The following is a 13868-nucleotide window of genomic DNA, read 5'->3' on the forward strand; positions in this document are numbered from 1 at the left end:
GTATGGGGGAAGAAGGAGTAGACATAAAGTCACAGAATTGTGAAAGCATCTGGCCTTTGGGGAAAATGTGGCTGAAACACACTTTGACCATTTTAAGAATATTTAAAAGTAGCTAAGGGTACTTTCAGAACACAGTATTATTAAAATTCCTGTTCATTTGGAATAATCATAAATTTGTTCTCTCTCAGTTAAACTTGTTAACTGTTAACCCCCCCTTTAAAAAAAAGATTCTATTTATTTATTTGACAGAGATCACAAATAGGCAGAGAGGCAGGCAGAGAAAGAGGAGGAAGCAGGCTCCTTGCTGAGCAGAGAGCTCAATGCAGGCCTCGATGAGAGGCTTGGTCCCAGGACCCTGGGACCACGACCTGAGCCGAAGGCAGAGACTTTAACCCACTGAACCACGCAGGCGCCCATTAACCCCTTTTTTGGATGGCAACATTTAACTTACTCAACTTCTTTTCATTACATATTTTATGGAATTTTAGAGAGTAATTTAGGGGATACTATAATATCTATATGAGCATCACCCCTACTTAAAAGTGGGGAAAACAAATCAAGTTTATTCAGTACCCGTCATAAGTAACATAGGATAATGTGCAGTGAAATTTTTACCCCCCCAACAGTTTCTTTGAAGCAAATTCATTCTGTGGGAGGCTTCTCGGTTACCACTGATACACAGAATTCAAACCAACCACCTTCCCACAAAATCTTTCTCCAGAACTTAATGGTTCTGGATGCTTCCATGTTCTTCTCAGGTCATCGACTGTTTCCAGGCTTTTTTTAACTTATTACCTTCATCTAATAGCTGTAAAACTCATGTCCCCGACCCTCACATTGAGAGTCCTGTTTTGGTGTCTTAGAAGGCCACTGAAGTGATCCAGAACAAAGATGGGGTCCGAGTAAGCCCCACATCCCTAGAGTACTAAAATCTGCATCTGTATGTGTGGTTCACTCAGTTGAGGTTACGGCGATTTAATCCTGAGTTAATCAGAACCCAGGCCCTGACCTGAGCAGCTCTCTCCGGGTGTTTCCATCCTGTGACGCCCGTGCGTGCCCGCTGCAGACTCGGCAGATCTAGCGTTCTCTCTAAAATTAACGTGTGGTGCTGAAACAACACCAAGGTGTTGAACTTGAAGGGCAGGGGAAAGAAAAGATTTGAGGTTTCTGATTTGGTTAATTCTGGGCTTAGATTTATGTAAAACAATTAAAATGTTCCTTGTAGGAAGAAAAAAGGACTCTTGTTTTAGAGGAATAGAGGGGAAGCCATTCTCAATGGGGTAGTTTGGGGGTGTGAACGTTGCCTTTCTGGGGTTGTGTAAGGATGTGCCATCAGTGAAACCATGCCGCCTTGGGCTCATCTGCCCCACCGGTGGTTATTTTTTTTTTAAACCATTTTCTTAAAAACCAGAAGAACATCATTCCGTGCTTGGACTATTTTAAAACTTTGAGTCTTAGGTATTATATACCTATTCCCAGTTGAAGAAGGAGAGCGGGACCTTTTCTCTCTGAAGGGCCCAGAAGTGACGGCATGCCCTTGATCCCAAGGAGGATCACGCTTGAGCATGGGCCCAGTGGAAAGGACGGAAGCAGAGAAGTGCACTGATAACATTACCACCTCCGGTCTGTTTTGTCATTGTTGACTCATTGATTAATTGGGTTGCTCTCTGGGTACCAAGTATGGGGTCAGCGCTGGGACCCTGCCCTTGAGAAAGTCTTCTCCCATCGGAAGAGCCCCTTGCTCACTGCCCGTTCGCTGGAAGTGCCCGGGTGGAGGAAGATGTAAAACAGCGTCAGGGAGATGAAATTTACAGCATCCAGAATGCTGGGGATTCTGCAGGACAAATGACTCTGTTTCTTCAACAAATCATCCTTCCAACAAAATAGATTTAAAGTGACTTAAAAGACATGCAAGACATTGCAATTTATAGACATTATTTGGATCCTGATTCAAATAAATCAGCTATAAGAAGACATTTATGAGAAAATTTGGGGAGTGGGAACACTATGAGGTGTATATTAAGGAATACATGATTATTTTCGGTGTTACAATGGAGTTGTACTTATCTGTTGGTGGTATATACTGAAGTCTGTACAGATAAAGTAATTTTTCTGTGGGATTTGCTTTCAAGTCCCCTAGTTGGGGCCTGGTGGATTGGCCTAGGTCCATAAATGTTAAGGTTTAAGTGTTAAGGTAGGTGGGGACATATATCCTGGTTATTTTTGTAGATGGTTAAAGATGCAAAGAACAGTGGCTGTGGTACAGTATGGTGAATGCTGCAATAGGAGGGAAGGCAAGACTCGGAAGTGTGTTCCCAGAGGTGGCAGTATTTAAACTGGGTTTTAAAGAAAGTAGGAAAACTAGAGAATCCATTCCTTTTGTGCTCAGGAGGAAGGAGGCAGGGAGATGCTCTGTGATTTTTCTGGTGGATTTGGTACTGACTGGTTCCTTCCATTCACTCATTCCTGCATTCATTTAGGATGTATTTTTCAGGTTCCCGTTGTATGTGTTGTACGTAGTGAGAATTTGTGTGTAACAGTCTGGTGAAGGAGATGGTATATTGGTTTGCCAAGGCTTCCATGACAAAAATACCAAGGACTGGGTGGCTTAAATAACAAAACTTTATTTTCTCACAGTTCTGGAGGCTGGAAGTCCAAGATCAAGGCGTTGGCAGGTTTGGTTTCTCCTGAGGTTCTTTTCTTGTCTTGTGGATGGCCGCCATCTTGCTGCCTCCTTGCACAGCCGTCCCTCTGTTCTTGCACATCCCTAGTGGCTCTTCCTGTTCTCATAAGGACACCAGTTATATTGGATGAGCAGCAGTTTCCATTTAACCCAGTGACCTCATTAAAGATCCTGTTTCCAAATACTGTTACGTTCTGAGGTACTAGGCGTTAGGACTTCAGCATATGAATTTTGGCGAACAAAATTTAAACCCAGAGGGAGAGTGTTTAACTGCCTCTGAAGACATCTGGGAATTCTTCCCAGAGGAGGGGCCTTGAACAGCCTCTTGCAAGAGGGTAGGATTTCATTCCTCCCCTCGGCACCGGCACCGGCACCGGCACCGGCACTGGGGGGCAGGACCGGGGAGGGAGCCGAGAGAGTTTGCAGGAGTTCCCAAAGATAAGCTGAAGGCGGGGGAGAGGGCTTTGCAGCCCAAGATGGTGAGCAGCCATTTTAGCAGAGGAGATCTGAAATGGCAGACCAGGAATGGAGAGGAGGCTCTGATGGTAAGGGCTTGTTTGGTGCTGGGTTGGGGGTGGATGAGAGGGCAGGGAGAGAGCACATGCTCCAGGTGCCCCAGGGCAACCAGGTGGGTCTTCTCTCCAGAAGACCGGCAGTGAAAAGAAATGGGGAAGATGATGGGGTTTTATCTAATAGCTTAACATCCTAATCACCAGAGTAAGACAGAGTTGTAAAAATGTTACGGAAAAAAGTAAAGTCATAACTCCTCACCCCAGTTTCCACCCTACCAACAGCCTGTGCTTGGCCTTGCCTGCTTTTGAAGATTCTATTTTTTTAAAAATGTGAGGAAGTGTGTGTGAGTGTGTACAGGTGTGAGAGAGAGAGAGAGAAAGGGAGGGACGGTGAGGGGAGGGGGCGAAGGAGGATCTGCTCCCCCCAACCCATTTGTTGGCTTTGGCCTTTCTCGGCGTTTCCCTTATTCTTCCAGTCATTTATCCCCAAAAGGTAAGGGACATGAACTTTTAGCAAAATAATAAAAATAATTCTTATACACATTCAAGTTAAATCTTTCGGACCACCTGGTGCCCCTGAGTTATCTCAGATAAGATTTCAGAGCCCTGTATGCCTGCCTGCCTTCCTGTTCTGCTGCCTTTTTAAACAGAAGAGGGTTTGCACAAATTTTATTCAGTAGTGCGTTTTAGTGTTTAAAGTTTATTTTTGTGAGTGTGCTTTTTATTGGTCTTGTAACTACCTGCAGCAACTAAACCCTGTGTCATAAAGAACGCTTGCGAGTCTTCTAAAAATGTTACAGCCGGACCGATGCTGTAGCGCTCTGCTCATGCTGCGTCTTTCACAGATTGAAGGTTTGTGGCCACCCTGGGCTGTGCAAGCCTGTTGGCGCCATTTTTCCAAGGGCATTTGCTCGCTTCATGTCTTTATGTCACGTTTGGGTAAGGGTTGCAGTATTTCCAACCTTTGCGTTATTATTACATTTGTTATGGTGATCTGTGATCAGTGATGACTCCCCAAGAGCTCAGATGACGGCTAGTAGCATTTTTTAGCAATAAAGTATTTTTTGATTAAGACAGGAAGACATGTGCGCTGTTTTGTTTTTTTAGACCTAATGTTAGTGCACACTTAATTGGCTGCATTCTAATATAAACATAACTTTAAACGCTCCGGAAAGCCAAAAAACTCATGACTTGTTTTTTGCAATAGTCACTTTGTTGCAGTGGTCTGGACCTGGAGCCACAGTGTGTCCAAGGTATGCCTGTTTATGTCTTTAGATTGTCTAGTTACCACACTGAGAGGTGTAGCAAGGCTTTTTATGCGGATTCTGAAAACTTATTTGGACTAGCAGGGAAGCTCTTAAGAGTGACACCTTATCAGACCTTTTGGAGAATGGAATATTGTTGTACTAAAGAGGCTGCCATCAAATGCATAAACAAAAAATCTTTATAAACCATTGGAAATGGCGTTACTCATCAGATTCCGATCTGTTAGAATTTTTCAGCAGCGGACTGTAACATTTAAATTCATATTAAGATTTGCATTATGACTTTCTTGGCCGTGGTATTTTAGATAAACTTTGATGATTGTTTTTTTTGTTTTGTTTCTTTTTTTTTGGTACCGCATCATCAATTTTTGATCATTCTTAGACCCATTTGCATGTCAAAGCCACAGAATCGGGGCTGAGGGACCCTGGGCATGGCGGAGGAAACAGGCAGAATCATACAAGGCTTTAGGCTCGCTGAGCCGGGCCTGGAACCCCCATTCTCCTGTCCTGTGGTCGCTTGCCACTTTCTCTGGCCTCTTTATCTGTGGTTGACCCCACTGCCTGCAGTTCTGCTCTTTTTCTCAGTCCCAGAAGGCAGAAATCTCTGTTATTTTAGAACATTGAAACCTCAGAGTTGAAAATCTGACCATTTACGCTCCTCCCCAGACACCTGCCTTAGCCACATGTGATGCCTCTTGGAGGCTGTTCAGAGAGTTAGAAATTAGTACTTTTTTTTTTTTTTTTGCACTTTCATTAACCAACTTCTAATCAACAGATAGAATCAACTGAGAACCAGCTTTATCATGTAGAACCGATACAAATCTAGCCCAGTGCAGAAAACTGCTTAGTCCTGCTTAGGACTGACTGCTTTATGTTGAGTAAAAAATCCTAATTTCGTGGGACTGTTTGAAATTTTGGTAACTAGCTTAATGGCCTTCGGTACCCTCTGGGCCCTGGCTGGGAACCACCAGGCATGGGGGAGGAAACCGGGCTTGAGTTTTAGCCCAAGCCATTCAAGGAGACTTTTGTATAGCTTTGTTCGTGTCTGAAATGAGCACTTTTGCCCCGGAATAAAGTTTTCCACCAAGTAGTTTGGTAGGAATGAAATACAGTTTGTTCTGCCAGAAGTCAGCAAGGCAGCCTGGCCCGAGGCGGTGAGCTTCCATATTTGTTCTGAGCTGAACGTCCCTTAGACCACCGTGGGGCCCACGTACTCTGAAGAGGGGTCTCATGTGGGGAGGGTGAGGAGGGACAGAAAGGATGAGAGGAGGCTGTGGCATTCGTGAGCCCAGAGGCCTAGGATAGTCACGTGATTCCCACCCACCCTTTTTAAAGGAAAGAAGAAAGATTATTGCCTTCTGTGCGGTCTATAGATTAGGGGTCTGGGGGTTCTCTGGGTGTGTTTGGCATATGTAAGATTGAGTTGTGATGCCCACCTGAGGCGCCCTGCGAGTGTGTAGGTTGTGTGTTGTACTCGACCCAGTCAGATCGTGGTTTTCAGCAATTCTGGGTTTGCTGTGTTAACATCTAAGAGAAACCCTTCCTTTGAAAACAAAGCGGTGTGTCCCTTCGTGGCCTGGCCCTTTTGCCGTAGCACTGGCGAGGCTGACGCCGGCCTCCCAGGGTAGCAGACAACTCCCAACGGAGGCCACCGGCAGACCTCGCCTGAGTGTCCAGGCTCGACATGTCAATGGTGATCTTTTTTGAGAAGAAAGAGCGAGGCTAGGCTTTGAAATCAGACCAGGGGGGGTTCAGGTTCCGGCTGGGCCACATCTGCTGCTTTAGCTCCTGAGCTCAGTGATCAGGTTTGTCTCGCAGGGTCCCCAGGAGGGCAGAATACCCGTGCCAGGTCTCACTGGGACCAGGACAAACCCTGTTCCTCCCTGCCCGTGATGTGGCTCCGTTTCTGTGACTCAGGGAGGTAAGGCGGTATCTATCCCCTGGGCGCTCAGGCTGAGGCTCTGGAAGAATCGAGGTGGCCAGGAACATCAGCCACCGAGCCGTCGAGTCCAGCACACGGCCATCAGCAGAAGGGGGCACGCACATGCCCTCCTACTAACCCTTAGTGACTCTCCGGCGTGAAGTGCGTTCGTGACGGATATCACGCTGGACCTCCTTGCACGTGTGAAGGAAACTGCCTGGGACCAAGACAAGTCTGCTGCTGCCCCAGGCACTGGAAGTTTAAGTGAGGCTAGGCTAGTCACATGGGGGCATCTCGGGGTCAGGCTGTGGCCCCGGGACGGGCAGTGCCCCCAGGCACGCACATTGAGGCCCTGAGGCATGCAAGCCCTCACAGCGGATGCAAGTGCTGCCCCCCTCCCCCAAAAGACCAGGGAGAAACCCCACGTTGTGGCTTGGGTTTTTCAAAACACAGTTGGAAAAAAAGAAAACGTCAGTGTTACAGAGAATTCAGATAATCCTGTGGATTTCACAGTGATGAAATTTTGTGTTATTAGGGGTCCAAAATAATGCAGAGAGGGAGATATATTTGGTATTAGGGTTAATACCTTTCTGGTCCTGCCTCTTCCTCTTGTGTTTCTAAAGTGAGATGCACAGGGAGCTAGGGGAGAAATATTTTCAAAGGAAAACATAGACCCATTGCATACAGTCCCATCTGCCTGAAGCGCGCTGTGTAGACTGGCTTTGAGTGAGTTCTCAGGTGAGAGCCTTCTCCGCCCCAGCTGACTGTATACCTGGTAGTGTTTGCAGTCAGAGGTGATTTTCGCACAAGCGTCTGCTTTCCTGATGGGGTTAGATCTTTGTACTTAAGATCTGATTTGAAGTGTTTGTCCTTAACAGAGGTTTGAACATGCTAATAACCCCACCCCATTAGACATGGGCCATGGGCAGGCTACCCTGAAACCCAGGATGACACAGGTTTGACCCCTCCGTTTATTTCCATTTGAGGTGTATGTCCATTTCATAGATGGCTTGTCCATGAAATGCTTTTCTCCAAGGAAATGCTGCAGCTTGAATCCCAGATAGCCACGGGCACTTTAAAGGAACTTGAAATGGTGTTGCTTTGATCAGAGCTCCTCCATGAGTTCAAATTCTGCTCTGTTCCACCTGGATTTTCCGCCTTACCCATGACACTGAGTATCAGAGGACTGGGCTTCCAGATCCCGCCCGTAGTTCTTCAGCTATGGACTGGTGAAGTCGTCGGCTGGGGCACAGGGCTTGCCGTTGCTGTGGTGGGTCTAGAATTTCAGAGGCCTGCATTCCTCCCTGAAGGCTGTTAAGGAAAACCTTCACATCCCGGAGAAAGTTAACTCGTGAAAAAGTGGGTGTTGATAGCTATTGTGGAAGGGTATTATGAGAGTTTAAAAATCTCACTGGTGAGAGCACAGTGCATCCAGAGGGGGAGGGCTTTATGCCCAGACAGCTCTTCTAGCCACCCCTTCACCATGGCCTAGGTGATCCAACTCCAGCTAAATTCGCTTTTCAGTTAAAATTTAAAAAATCCAGCTTATACTTCTGAAAATACTAATACGGAGGTGGCATTTGTGGGCATGACTGTTTACTTGGTGGCTTTCTTCGGTAAGCACAGTAGAAGGAAATACAACGCTTGGCCAAGACCTGAGTCCAGATTCCAAATCTATTTCTGGAAACCCTGTCATTTTATCGTCAACATTCAGCAGCGGGAAGGGTGTAATTGTCCAGGTCCACATTTACTGTCTTGCCTCAATCTAGTATTCCTCTTGTGTTCCAGCATCACCTTTTCCCTGTCAAATTGTGTTGTTTTGTTTTGTTTTTTTTAAAGATTTATTTATTTATTTGACAGAGAGAAAGATCACAAGTAGGCAGAGAGGCAGGCAGAGAGAGAGGGGGAAGCAGGCTCTCCGCTGAGCAGAGAGCCCGATGTGGGGCTTGATCCCAGGACCCTGAGATCATGACCTGAGCCGAAGGCAGAGGCTTAACCCACTGAGCCACCCAGGCGCCCGGTTTTTTTTGTTTTTTTTTTTAAGTCATGCAGCCTCTGGGGCTCCTGGGTGGTTCAGTGGTTGAGTGTCTGACCCTTAATTCTGCGTGAATCTGGATCCCAGGGTTGAGAGATCAAGCCCTACCTTGGGTTCCACACTCAGTGCGGAGTCTGCTTGAGACTTTCTCTCCCTCTGCCCCTCCTCCTTCCCCTGCTCTCTTTCTCTCTCTCTCTCTCTCTCAAATAAATAAATCTTGAAAAAAATCATGCAGCCCTTAAAATAATGCTAGAGAGTGCACAAAGAGGAATTAATTTTTTAATCAAAATTTATGAACTTGCTGTATAACATTTTTATGGAAGTTTTACTTGACTTATCTTTTTCTATTTGACTAAAATAGAATTTGATTTTTCTATGGGGTATTTAATGTTTTGGGTCACAATCATGCCAGGGATGAATTAATATATCTTCTCTGAGTGAACTGTCAGGACAGAGCCCCTCTAGGTTTGAAATGTAATTAAAAATGTCACTGAACTCTCTTGGAGGTCCGCAGAGCTTCAGGGACCCCTCAACAATGCTGGCAAGGACTGAAAATAGCCACCCAAGTTCAGAGAACATAAGGCAGCAGCGGACTGTCCAGGAGCAGGAGGGAGAGGCTGCCGGTCACCTCTGTCAGGCTTCTCTTGTCTCAGCTTTCTTGTAGTTTCAGGATACTATTCTCAGATTTCCTACAGGGATGTTTTTAGTGCAAGGCTATGGCTCCAGTAGGGGGGCCTTCCACCTCTCAGTAAATGGCCAGTGCAGGAAAACCTCCAAAAGAGGAACGAGTCTCTAAATTTAAATATCCATGCTCTCTGCAACCCTTCTGCCTTAATTAGGCTCTCAGACTTGCTTCCTTTCCACTTGGCACACCTTTCTTTTGTTTTTGGCAGGTTGAAGTGTGTGGGGAGGAGCTGTCTCGGGGAGGAGGGCTGGAGGAATCTTGGGAACATAGGTCCCTTGTTGGCAGCCACCTGTCCCGGCCTTCCCCATCTCTTCCCTCCATAGAGCCTCAGAGCTGATAGCAGGGAGCTGAAGGTAGAGGAGGAGAATAATTTTGTTTGGGTTGAGGTCAGTAGGTACAAAGCACCCTGTTTCTGGGGTGTATTAAAAATACTGGTTTCATGAGGCACCTGGGTGGCTCAGTGGGTTAAAGCCTCTGCCTTCGGCTCAGGTCATGATCTCAGGGTCCTGGGATCAAGCCCCACATTGGGCTCTCTGCTCAGCGGAGAGCCTGCTTCCCCCTCTCTCTCTGCCTGCCTCTCTGCCTACTTGTGATCTTTCTCTCTGTCAAGTAAATAAATAAAATCTAAAAAAAAAAAAAAAAGTTAAAAAAAATACTGGTTTCAGGCAAATAAATAATCATGCAGTTTCTTGCAAGCAGGCATTCCTAATAAATATTTTTTTTTCTTGTTTCCTTTCAGATTTCCTATGTTCCTTTTATACGAGTGATTTCCCAGATCATAATTCTCTGCTGAGATTTGGGGTTTTTTTTCAAGAATTTGGAGAATCCCTACAGCTTTGTAACTTCAAGTGTGTCACCAGCTGGCAATTTCACTTTTTGAGGCATTCTGCATTTGCCAGTCATCTCTTACAACTGAGTGCCAAAGGTAAGCGTGCAGTGCCCTGCTTAAAACAGATGCAAGAAGTTGGTGCTTTTGTCTCAGTCCAGTACTTGATCTGTAGTGTAGGTTTTACACAAGTTAAATGGCAGTTAAGTGTGGCCCCGATGAACTGAGTCACATCACGTTCAAGTTTCCAAGGACTCTGGTTCAAAAATGAGATCGCTGTTTCTGTGTCAGCACGTGACAGCATGGGGTAGCTAGGAAGCAGAATGGTGGGTGTCCCCCACTGTAAATGCCCTGGCGCCCAGCTCTGCGGCCCAACAGGTGGTCTTGAGCCGGGCCTTGAGCGAGGCCTTCTGTGTGCTGCTGTGGGAGCAGGAGATAAACAAGAGCTGCCTTCAGGCTACTTTTAGTTGAGTAAATGTTCCTTCTGACCTCGGTCTTGGGAAGATAAGTCTCTGTGAAAACACGCAAACAGATAAAGGATTCTGGGGAATGTTGTGCTTGCTTGTATGGGAAATCGGCTCATGCGTGTTAAAACTATACCCAGAAGATAGCCTGTGGGCTCAGAGGTCCAGGGGTCCTGTAGTAACAGGTACTGGACAAAAAGAGGTGTCCGTATAACAGAGTGATTTCTCAGCCCTAAAACATTGTTTGGGACATTTGATTTAAATGTCAAGAGTTGTGGTTTAGTCATCTGATTAATCTGGTGGTCTGTCTCTGGCCCGGCGGTGCCGAGTGCTTTTTGAGAGGGTAGGGTTTCATCCGCAGTAGGGAGAGCACCCAGTTCACGGGCTTTCCTTCAGAGCCTTATTTTGCCTGTGTTAGCTACACATTGTTTTAAACTATTCTTGGATCTATAGCTTTTGGACTGTAAAATCTCTTGGTGTGATATTCATTAAGTTTATTAGTTTAATATAAATTAGAATTATCTTTCATTTGGTCTAAAACTACTATTAAACTTCTTATGAGTGGGGTTCCCCCGCCCCCTTGACCACTTCTTTTTTATCTTTTTTTTTTTTCTTTCTTTTTTTTTTTTTAAAGATTTTATTTATTTGACAGACAGAGATCACAAGGAGGTAGAGAGGCAGGCAGAGAGAGAGGGGAAGCAGGCTCCCCGCTGAGCAGAGAGCCCGATGGGCTCGATCCCAGGACCCTGGGATCATGACCTAAGCTGAAGGCAGAGGCTTAACCCACTGAGCCACCCACGTGCCCCTTATCTTTTTCTTTTTTGAAGGCTTCTTGATTTTACTTATGTTCCCTTCTGATGTGTGGTAACAAGAATAGCACAGAAATAATATGTAGTATTTCATAAGGATAGGATTAAGTGTCTAGGTGTTTTCACCTTATTATCCTTTCTGGTTTCAGTTGGAGGAAATGACATGTCTCACTTACTTAGAGTGTTGTGATTTCCAGATCTAGGTCCTGGCTTGGAATCTAGAGCTTGGAATTAATGTTGTGCAGGCTGATTCTACACCCTCCTTCCTTCCTCCCTATATGCTCAGACTTATTCTGACCCTGCTTCCTGGACATGTCTGTTCCTAGCTGTCCACTCCCTCATGCGTTAATGGAAAGAAACCCAAGTTTCTCTTGCAGACCTGATAAAAGATTAGTATCGTTGGGGTGTTAGACGTCCAGTCCTAGGAGATTTCTGTTACACAGGAAAGCTCTTACTCGTAGCACTTCAGTTTGTTTGTTTGTTTGTTTTAATTGCCATTGGAGTGGAACATTTTAAGACTTAGTCTTTTATAAATGCAGTCACATGTTTCATGGCAACAAGCAAAAAATTAGCACCAATCCTCAAAGCTGATTGTCAGAATTCATCAGTAATTTGTCAGTATCAGCATCTGACACTTCATGATATTAACACCCTTAATCATTCCAGTTACTCTGGAAGTTTGTCTCCCGCAGAGAGTGGTAGGCAGGGAGGTGTTACACTCACTCCCAGCAGCGTATTCTGCAGGTGTCAGTGACTATTGGGCAAGTGGTTGGTTCCTGGGTACAATTAGGTAGAGGACCATTCATAACCGTGGAAAGATACTTACAAAAATATCCATACCCATATTACTTTAAAGAATTAATTTTTATTAGCTCATGACATCCATGGCAAAAATGTCTTAAAAATTACTTTTGTGGTTTGGATTAAATGTCCAATGTGAAAATCTTTAGATGTATCCATTCATGTAATAAATATTGTGAGCACCAACTGGATTCTAGATTATTTTTCTTAGTGTTTTAGCAGCTACAAAAATAGATAAAACAAGCTCTAGACAGCATTTTTCTCTTGCCCTTGTGGGATAGGGACAGGACCCTGACAGCTCTGGCTGGGGTTCTTATTGTGAGTCCCTGGTGCCCAAGGCAGAGGGAACTGTCCCTCAGAGAGGAGTCTGGAAAAGTCACAGGAAGCTGTGTTTGGAGTGAGTTTTAGAGAATGAGGGCATGCATGTGCAGAGGCATAGTGGGTCCCCTTGGTGAGGACAGGCTAGGTGGATTCTCTGGGTAATGGCTTTTAGAATCTCCAGATCATTTAAGCAATAATGAGTTGGGGCCCAGCATGCTCTTTGGTCTGTGGTCCTTCAAGCCTCAACGGGAAAAGTGCCTTTATCGAGGGGCATACTTTTGGAAAGAAATGAAAGCCTCACCAGCCTGGTAAAGTGGTTAAGTGGGATGTCAGCCTCAGATGCATTTCCCAGGTACCGGGACTCAAAGTGTACCCTGTCCCAGTTGAGACCTGCACCTAGGGCTGGCTAGGGGGATCTGAGGGGAAGGGGAATGTCTCAGCTGCTTCTCAGAGGGGCCTAAGTGGGGTTCTGAGCCCCTGTTTCCAGGTGGTACATTTCCCTGCCTTGTATTCTTGTCTTCCCTGGAGCCTCCTGCATTTGGAAGTTGAAGAGCAGTCTTGGGAACTCCTTAGCCCTGACCCTGGCTGCTGTGGGGAGGGGAATCATGGGAGAAGCACAGTGGCAAAGCCCTTCCAATTTACGCTGGTGCTGTTCATGGATGTAGAGCCTGCACTTAATTCTTCCCATGTATTGTTGAAGACTGACTCTAGTTCACTGTCATTGGGGGCTGGCTGGTGTTTGCTAGATGTGAAGGGCCTTGTACACTATGCTGAAAATTCCTTATCTTTTTGAAAAACTACACAGAGACATTTTCATGAAAGAAGCCCAAGGGGGTAGAAGATGTTGGTGTCGAGGGGGAGGAAAGATCGTGGCTTAGGTGATAAGACTCATGAGCGAAGGGAAGAAGAGGAGACGCGGATTCCATGAACTGTCAGTTGCTGATACGAGTATTGGAGAGCACATGTTACCAGTGATCCTCTACGTGTTGTTCCTTCTTTTGTTAGCTTCGTGGAGGTTTGTGATGGACAAAATTGTAAGCTACTAAAAGTGTACATTGTGGTGCTTTGATACGCCACATACACCGTGAAAGAATCCTGACCATCTAGTTAATGAACACACTTGTCACTTCACATGTTTATCTTCATGTGTGTGTATGTGGGAACATTTACATTTCCTCCTCTTAAGCAAATTTCAATTAAATAATACCGTGTTATCAATCGTAGTCACTGTGTTATACATTAGATCCTTGGGCCTTATTCATCTTACAGATAAAAGTTGTACCCTTTACCAATCTCTGCCTGTTTCCTCCACCCTAAGCCCCTGGCCACCACTTTGCTACTCTCTGTTTCAAGAGTTTGACTTTTATTTTATTTTTTTTTTTAAAGATTCCACAAATGAATGATACCACTCAGTATTTGTCTGTCTCCGTCTGGCTCTCTGGCTTATTTCGCTTAACATAATGTCTTGAGGTCCATCTGTGTTGTCAAGAACGGCAGGATTTCCTTTTTTTTCTCATGGCTGAATAACATTCTGTTGTATTTGTAT

The 13868-nt window shown here is 45.4% G+C and overlaps 1 protein-coding gene across 2 annotated transcripts in view; it reads left to right on the forward strand.

Moving 5' to 3' along the window:
* NCK2 (NCK adaptor protein 2) overlaps positions 1 to 13868 on the forward strand; it is a 148881-nt gene that overhangs the window by 65955 nt on the left and 69058 nt on the right. For both annotated transcript variants that reach the window (XM_032842447.1, XM_032842446.1), the window contains exon 2: positions 9841 to 10026. The gene's annotated coding sequence lies outside the window, so the exon portion shown is untranslated. The remainder of the gene's footprint in view (positions 1 to 9840; positions 10027 to 13868) is intronic.

Source organism: Lontra canadensis, unplaced genomic scaffold (genome assembly GCF_010015895.1).
Source record: "Lontra canadensis isolate GAN:19392208 unplaced genomic scaffold, GSC_riverotter_1.0 scaffold130, whole genome shotgun sequence".
NCBI lineage: Eukaryota > Metazoa > Chordata > Mammalia > Carnivora > Mustelidae > Lontra > Lontra canadensis.